Source organism: Bidens hawaiensis, unplaced genomic scaffold, assembly GCF_021521415.1.
Source record: "Bidens hawaiensis isolate Kalapana, Puna unplaced genomic scaffold, B.hawaiensis_p1.1 tig00024494_1, whole genome shotgun sequence".
In the NCBI taxonomy this organism is placed as follows: Eukaryota; Viridiplantae; Streptophyta; class Magnoliopsida; order Asterales; family Asteraceae; genus Bidens; species Bidens hawaiensis.
Window position 1 is genome coordinate 201160 of NW_027493875.1, and position 9579 is coordinate 210738.

The following is a 9579-nucleotide window of genomic DNA, read 5'->3' on the forward strand; positions in this document are numbered from 1 at the left end:
TTAAGGTAGTACGACTTACATGTGTGTATCTCGGTTGTAGAGTTTCGCGAATCAACGACGTCAACTCTGGGTCATCAAAGTGGTTAAACGGCAAACCTCGTTGAATAACGAACTTTGCCATTCTATCTTGAACTTGAGACGTGTTGTAACGAAATAGTGTACCATCTTTACCCAAGTCAATTTGATCGGTCGCGCCAATCCCTTTCAACGCCTTGCAATATGGCTTCTCGATGTGCTTTCTCAAAGTAGAGTTGGAATCGTGCTTTAATATTGAACCACATAGTTTGCAACGAGCCTTTTGATAACCTTCGTCATCCACAATCAAATCCCAATTCTTCCATACGTCTTGGTTGCGGTTATGGTTGACTACCGTAACAACCCTTGGGTCCTCCGTAACAGGAACGGGGGCAACAAAAACACTCTTCTTAGCCTTGTTGTTAGTTTTTTTGATGGGTGCCATAATAATATTTAGTTGGATGGTCGAGTAAAGGAACGGGTTTGCTAAAGGAGTAGTATTGTAGTTTGTTTTTGAGTTTTGTGGTGAAACAAGTAATGGAAACAACTTATATATAGGTTTGGCCCAAAAACCGGTTCCAACGGCTATATTACCGTTGGAACCGGTTCCAACGGATCTATTGTCTTAAAAACCGGTTCCAACGGCTATATTACCGTTGGAACCGGTTCCAACGGCTAATTGGTGTCTAAAAAAACCGGTTCCAACGGCTAATTGGTGTCTAGACTCTAGATCGTTGTATTTATAAAAGTTTGAAAATTTTTAATTTGGCATATATGATGTGTTTGCCAAAATTATACTAGAAATGCCCAAATTTTGTATAGGCTAGCTTAATTAGCAAGTATTAGTTTAAATGGTCCTTTGTACATCATATGATGCGGTCATGATGTTAGATCATTCACAACCTATCCCCATCCTTGATACTTATCTCCATAATTACAATAAAAATGATATATTTCTCTCTCGTGTTCTGTTAAATAACAGTTTATACTTTTATTATTACAATTTTCTCTTTCGTCTACTCACAGTCAATCCAACAAATATTAAAAAATAGATAGGGACAACCAAAGTTTACCAAATTTACATAAAATCACATTTCTCTCTCTACTCTATAATTTACACTCACAACCACTCACAATCTCACTCTATAATTTGCAAACTTTCATATAATTTTAGAAGATATGATGAGAATGCTCTTAAAGTTACAAATGTTTAAGGTGGTTTATGTACGTCTTTTATCAAATAGATTAAAATGTGTTGAGATAACGGTTCAAGTGTTTAAACTCATTTCTTGAGGTCAACACTGGTTAAATATATCAATTGGTGAAGTAACTTGATATTAAGTGATCTTGCTTGACTGTTTTGGAAGTCAAAAGGCAATCAAAGAAGGATTCACAAATCTTATTACAAACAATATGGTTAAATAATTAAACTAACATTGTTATATGTGATTGATGTTGGAAAAATTTGAATTAATAGAAAAAAAAGAGTTTTTTTCCCCATCAAGTACAAATATGTATTTTTCTCATTTTGGACATATTTAAAATATATGTAAGTGCGGTTACTATAATTGTTAACCATTTCGTTTGTGTTCTATGTTGTGAGAGCTTCGCAACGAACCAAACCGTGTCAAAAACAGACATAAGATGAATGAGATATCGATATCCGAAGTTGGGTGTTTGAAATGTTAAAGCTGTCAACTTTAACAAATAAAGTGAAAGAAGTGGAAACTTGTCCCACATTGGTAGAGCCGACTGCTTGCGATGTTGGGATGCGCGTTCTTCTTGTCCATGTACGGGTCACACGCTAGCATGCATCATATGAAAGGTTGGGAGTTGATTGAATTGATTAAGATTATAAAAGATATTAAAGACGTTTAATGTCACTTATTATGATCATGATTTTTGTCCAACTCAATAGCCTTCTTTGACTATATACATGAGCAAGATGACTCTTGCAAAGATATATTTACTTTCACTTTTACAAGATAACCAACTTACATCAAAACAGAAACACTCGTGAAGGTCCTCATCGGCAATACTAACTACCTCGGCTGTTGTACCCTGGGAAACAGGTGGATTCTCTTGGGAGACCCACAATTTGTTTTAAGGGACCCATGTTGATCACGAATCCTTAGCCCAGTTTTACTTGTTTTATTTATTTTATTTCCTTGTACTTGTTTAATTAGTTGTAACTTTCATTTTAAAGTATTGTAATTTACCACCTTTTAATTTTGTATTGTAGTTCATATTAATAAATTTTGTATTTTATTCTTACTCTACGAACGGATTTCCTACAAGCTTAAAACAGATTTTAAAACACCGTTCGTTGGAATCCAAACCGTTGCGTTGTGGTTCAAACCAGTTTGATTCCCGAAGTTCATGTTTTTAAAATACATATTTTTTAATTTAATTCAAAGGAGTATTTTGATAAATAAGAAATTTGATTAAAAAAAGGTGGAAATTTACAATTTTATTTGAACTTTTAAAATTTTGATTTTACCTTGCTTAGTTTTAAATTTAAGAAAAAATGACGAACTCAAGTGGCTCGAACCCACCACCACCACCTTCGCAACTGGTTGTGACCTTGGCTGCAACGACTGTTGCAAATCATGTTGAGAAACCCAAAAATTTCTCGGGGTTCAACTTTAAAAGCTGGCAAAAAAATATGTTATTTTATCTCACTACTTTGAACCTTGCGAGGTTCTTGACTGAAACTGCTCTCGTTCTTACGGAAGGGGGTGATAGTCAACTTGTCAACGCGGTAGAGGCATGGAAGCACTCGGTTTTTTTTGTGTCGCAAATACGTGTTGAATGGCCACATGGACTCGTTGTATAACATGTAGTATTGTGGAATTGAGACTGCCAAAAATTTATGGGAGTCTTTAAACCGCAAGTATAAAACGGAGGATGCCTGAACAAAGAAATTTGTCGTGGCCTGTTTCTTAGACTTCAAAATCGTTGATACCAAGTTATACTTCACAATATTCATGTGGCAGCAATAATTGAGAAATTGCCACCGTCATGGGTAGAATTCAAAAACTACCTTAAGCATAAACGAAAGGAAATGACCGTGGAGGAGCTTGTTGTCTGCCTTTGAATAGTGGACGCCAATAAGATAACACTAAAGGGTGCCCTAGTTCTTGTGGCTAAGGCAAATGTTGTTGAATATGGACAATCATCATGGGGCAACAAAGGTAAAGGCGGTGGGAAAGTGTAACACCCCTGCTAAAGCGGAAACGCCTAAGTGTGACGTACAGATTGCTCAAAACATACGTGACACTATTAAGTGACAATTTTATCATTAATTAATTTAAACATCAAGTACACAAGTTTGTAACAAGAAATACAAGGAAAATACAAGAACAATTAACAACTTGTCCATTTATTAATATAACCTAAGTCCTGGTGTCTTCTCCGTTTCATCATCTAATAATTGTACCTGTAACATATATATATATAATAAAGTCAACTAAATGAATAGTTGGTGAGTTCACACAAGTTTTGATATAAGTACGTAAAATACTACAATTCCATGAACTAGTGTAAATGAGCAAGTAAGGTCTTTTCCGGTTGGGATTATGCACCAACGTACTCGGATAATAGCGCAAGCAAGTGTCTTTTCCAATTGGTAACAACCAATTTACTTGGATCGGGGGTCCCTATTCCACTCATAACATCAAGGTCCTGAGTGCATAGGGGGGTGAATGATCATACTTATTGAGGAAACCTTGAGCAAGTAACCTTTGAGCAAGTAAGCAAAAAAACACACAAGCCCATGTAACGAATTGTAGTTTGTAAATAATAAATAAACGAAATTGTAATGTTGATAGGATATATATGCTACCCCCAAAATGTGTAAAAGCGCTAAAAAGGGGGTGTGAGAAACTCAACTTTGAGATTAAAGCTAAACTTGGAATGACAACCGAAAGCACGTTAAAGAAAATGATCGATCGGACCTCACGAACTATAAATATACAAAATATAATATTTAAAGACTAACTAATGGGATTGTAAAGTTTAAAGAATACTAAATCAAATGTATAAAAACACTATGATTAAAAAACAAGGAAAAGATAAAAAGGAAAATGAAATACAAAATCAATTTTTGGACAGGAAACTGTTCTGCTTTATTTAAGGTATTTAAAATATCAAAAAATTTTATTATAAATCAAGACATTACAGTCTACTAAATTAGAATGTTTTGAAAAAAATTTAATTAGAAAATTTTCACAAATTCGTAACCTAAATAGGCCAAAACAGTCGTGTAAATCAGATGGTACGAATCTGCGCACTGTTTATAAAATATTTATTGCGAATTCATACGAATGAATTAAAATGCGTAAAAATTGTTTTTAGAATCCTATTTCAATTAAGTATATCATAGAATTTGGTATTACACTTTTTAAGTTTGTTATGAACAAGATATGCCTCTTTCGTTGACGGCTATATCTAATGTCAAAACTGAAATATTGCTAAAAGCAATATTTTAACGATTTCGAAAAGGATTTTGATGAAATAAAATTATGGAATTTTTTGGATATGATTATATAAAATTTATTAGAATATATCATCAAAAATCCGTGGGTCCTTTGAATAAAAATAACGATTCAAAACAGAAAAATAAAGATGTAAGAACGTGTCAAGTGTGACCTACGTGTAATCGATCATCTCTTTGTGTTCTTTGTCTCATCCACCCTATACACCATGATGTATGGATTATGTGGATTCCTAGACATGATTATGTTATGGTTATATGACCATTTGATTAACTAGCATGAACAAGAATTAAAATAAATAGAAATAAGATGAAGAAGACTTGAATAATTAAAATCCTACCTTTGAAATGGGAAAAATAATCTCTTGAACTTGTCAAATAGTGGTGTAAGAATGAAAAGGGTGGGAGTAGGTTCTATTTATACTAAAATAAGAAGGTTATTCTTGAAGAATGTTTTAATGGGAAAATTGATTAGAAGAGTGCTTTGGGGAAGGAGGTTTGACCAAAATTTAAATGGTGAAAGAAGATATTTTTCATATTTTTAAAAATAAATAACTTTAGGTAAAAATAAATGTGACAAAAATAAATGTGACATAACTAGATTAAAAGGATGTACTTTGGTTATGAATCAATAATGTTATTTATGTGATATTTGAATAAAGAAAAAGAATCATGAGTGTATAATTAACCGAATCACATCGAAAAATTAAAATGGGTCGAGTTTTCGGGTTTGAAAATTAACGAATGTTATAGAAAGTCAAGGGTAAAGGCAAGATGAATAACCTTGGGTCGAGGAAGGGGGTTGTGAAAAAGATGCCTCCACCATTCCAAAGAAAGTGTTACAACTGTAACGAGATGGGTTATCGTGCGGATCAATGCAAGGAACCAAAGTGTGAGCGGGCGCATATGATGGATGAAGATGGTGGGCCTTTATGTGTCATGATAACAGAGTTATCGGCATTAATCGTGGGGGTCAACATTGTTGGTAACCAACCTGCAGGGTGGTTTATTGAAATGGGCGCAACTTGCCATGTTTATGGCGATAAGACTCTTTTCTCCACATTCAAGGAGGTTGAAAGTGACGAGAAGCTGTACATGGAAAATTAAGCTACCACCGACATCAAGGATGAAGGCGATGTGGTTTTGAAGTTCACTTATGGGAAGGAACTTAAGTTAAGAAACACACTTTATGTGCCTGAGATACGCAAGAATCTTGTGTCAGGATAGCTGCTCAACAAGATTGGAATTCGTGTAGTGATAGTATCTGATAAGGTCGTGTTGACCAAACGTGGAGTGTTTGTAGGCAAAGGGTATGCCCTTAATGTCATGTTTAAATTCAATACTATGGTTGCGAAAAATGGAATGAATAAGAATAACTCTTCCATTTATATGCTTGAGTTTTCTAATTGTGAAGTGTGGCATGCACGTATTGGACACGTTAGTTTTAAGTCAATAAGGCATTTGATTAAATATAAAAGTATACCAATATTTTTCATTAATTCAAATTCTAAGTGCAACACGCGTATTGAATCCAAACTTACTAAAAATCTTTAAAATCGTTTAAACAAATAACCGAAGCAGTTGATTTAATTCATACCGATGTATGTGATTTAAAAGAGATTCCCACAAGTGGTGGAAATAATATTTTATTACCTTTTTTGATGATTGTACAAAATATTTTTATGTATAATGATGCTTGGCGGATGTATTAGAAAAATGTGTTAATTTTTCCAAATGTTTGCTCACACAATGTTGAGTTTTAAATTTATAAAAACGATTATTATCTTAACTATACCACACACAAATATGCAAGTATACCTATCTTATATGTAGTAAAGTATAGATAAGAACCAAATATCGATTCGTGGACACACTTATAGAGTTTTACTACTAAATCGTTATATTTATTTAACCGAAAGTGAAGATCGTTTTTGGTTTTGGTTTTGGTTTTGGTTTTAGTAAACAAGTTTTAAGAGAAATACATTAAAAGACAATAATTTTTTTGGGTTTTTTATTTAAGATGGAAAGAAAGTCAAAGATAAAAGTTGTAAGGCCACGGACTCGGTGCCCTACTTTAGCGTTGGATTTACTCATAAACACAGCTCAGAATATCATAGTTAAATTAAACTTTCGCGGAATAAATAAAACTTCAGACATTCATTACAAACATTCATAACTTGTGTTTAAAACATAACTTGAATATCTTATTTAAACATCATGACAGATCTTCAGATGCCAGCCTCTTCAATTCATTCCATGTGTCTCCCTCAACCTAGCTGCTTCAGTCTATTTACCTGCGTGCATACTAAAAGTCAGCTACGCTGAGTGAGCTCTAGTTAATCATACCTCCATACTATCATTCATAGGATTTCATACATACCCTGCTTTATCATTCATACATACTCTGCTTTATCATTCATACATACTTTATACACAATTACATATTCTAACACTTACCTTCATCGGCGATACGTGCAATATCCGAAGATCGTTCACGTACCGACAAACATTCATTCATAACTTCGATAAATATCACACATATCATATATGGCATACACGTACCACTTAAGGTAAGTGTATTAACTATTCACATCAAGTATGCAAACAGCCCAAAAAACTTAATAAAGAAGTGGGGCTAGTAACTCACCTGTAAACGGTTCCTCTCTGAATTTATTGTTATGCCCTTCTTGAGCTGTGCATGGTTAACTGTGTATTAATCATAGTATCAGTTAACTACTTAAATTTATACCATACTTATAAGTTATTGTAACCCCTAGCTACGGGGGTCCGGGGCAGCGCCCCTAGCGGGGTCTAAGGGGCAGAGCCCCTGGCTGGGGTTAAGTTGCCAAGCCAGCTTGAAAAGTTTTATTTTCATTAATAAGTCTTTACTAAAAACCTCATCAGAAAACTGCATTTCAATTATTTAATTAAATCAAATCTTCATTTTAAATGTTACCTTTCATTATTAGTTACTTATCTTTAGTCCATATCTGTCATTTACGCATGTATACGTTGCTTATCTTTCATTTATTCATAAAATCATTACTGCGGGAGTGTGAGTTTTTTATGGGCATATAAACCGTATGGCGTATAAGTCTACCATTAGCGTATAAGCCATATATACACGTTGCATACATATACGGACCATGCATGCATACACGCTACCATACATATACGGAACATGCATACACATTATCATACATATACGGAACATGCATACATACACCCTACCATACATATACAGAACATGCATACATAAATGCTACCATACATATACGGGACATGCATACATACACGCTACCGTTCATATATGAAACATGCATACATACACGCTACCATACATATACGGCGTATATACTCATACACCGTATAAGTACTGTTCAGCGTTCATATACGCATTTTGGGGTTTTTCTTTGTTTCCAGAGTCGTTAGCCGCCGTTAGTCACCATGGTTGATCGGGGTTTGATCGTTTATGGTATAGGTAGCTTCAGGGTGTCCAGATCTGAGCTAAGGTGGTCCTTAAGATCGTTTTTTGTTGATTAAACGCCCGAATAAAGCTAGATCTAGATCCAAACAGCTTGTACGGCATCACGGGGCTGCGCTGTCAGGTTCTAATAGGTTGGTACGACTGAGATAAATTATTTCTTACCTTAGGTTGGTCTCAGATCATTGAATATAGTAGAGTAGAGAGTGTTTGGCTTAAGTGTGTGTTTTTAAGGTGTAGGCCGTGATGTAGAGATGGATGGAAATGGAAAAGATTAAGGTTTAAGGGGTATTTATACTCTCTTAAGCCTATTAACCTAAGGCCCATCTTTCCTTTTTGGTCCATATTTAATTCCATCTAATTAGCCTACTTAACCTTTCACCTTTATTATTTTATTATTTCTCTACTAACTCAAGTAAACTTTTCTATAATATATTAAATACTATTTTTAGAAATTTCAGGATGTTACAAGTTTACCCTCCTTAAAAGAAGTTTCGTCCCAGAAACCTAACTCTTACTTAAACAGTTATAGGTAAAACTTGCGCATCTCTTCCTCTACTTCCCAAGTGGCATCCGAACCTTTGCGATGCTTCCATATCACTTTCACTAAAGGGATAACTTTATGACGAAGCTGCTTTTCCTTATAGTCCACTATCTCTATAAGTTGTTCGATGTAATTCAACTGTTCATAAACCTCGATGTCTACTAACGGCACGTGGGACGTGTCATCAGCTGGACATTTCCTCAAGTGAGATACATGAAAAGTAGAGTGAGTTCCTTCTAACTCTTCAGGAAAATCCAGCGTGTAAGCTACTTCACCAACACAATCCACTACCTTAAACGGTCCAATGTACCTTGGATTTAACTTCCCTATCTTTCTGAAACGAATAACTCCCTTCCAAGGCGAGACCTTGAGCATCACATTGTCACCAACGTTAATCTCGATCGGTCATAGTTGCTTATCAGCATACGACTTCTGACGGTCCTGGGCAGCTTTCATCATTGCCTTGATCTGATCTAACTTTGAAGAGGTTTCTTGCACAACTTCTAGAAATCCTATCACTTTCTAACCAATCTCTCCACAGCATACAGGAGTTCTAAAACGTCCACCATACAAAATCTCGAATGGTGGCATACCAATACTCAAATGGTAGTTGTTGTTATAAGAGAACTCTGCCAGATGCAGATGGTCATCCCAACATCCTCCAAAGTCTAAAACAAAAGCACGTAGCATATCCTCAAGGGTTTGGATAGTCCGTTTAGACTGCCCATTTGTTTGAGGATGATACGCCGAACTGATGTTCAGTCTTGTTCCCATAGCTTCATGGAACTTCTTCCAAAAGCTCGAAGTAAAACAAGTATCTCTATCAGACACGATTGATAATGGTACTCCATGCTTAGCCATATCTTCTTTTATGAACACATTTGTTAACGTTTTTGACGAGATGGCCTCTCGTATAGGCAGTAAGTAAGCACTTTTCGTTAGACGGCCCACAACCACCCAAATGGTATCATGATGCTTAGCTGTATAGGGTAGCTTAGTTAGAAATCCATGGTGGTGTGTTCCCATTTCCATTCTGGTATC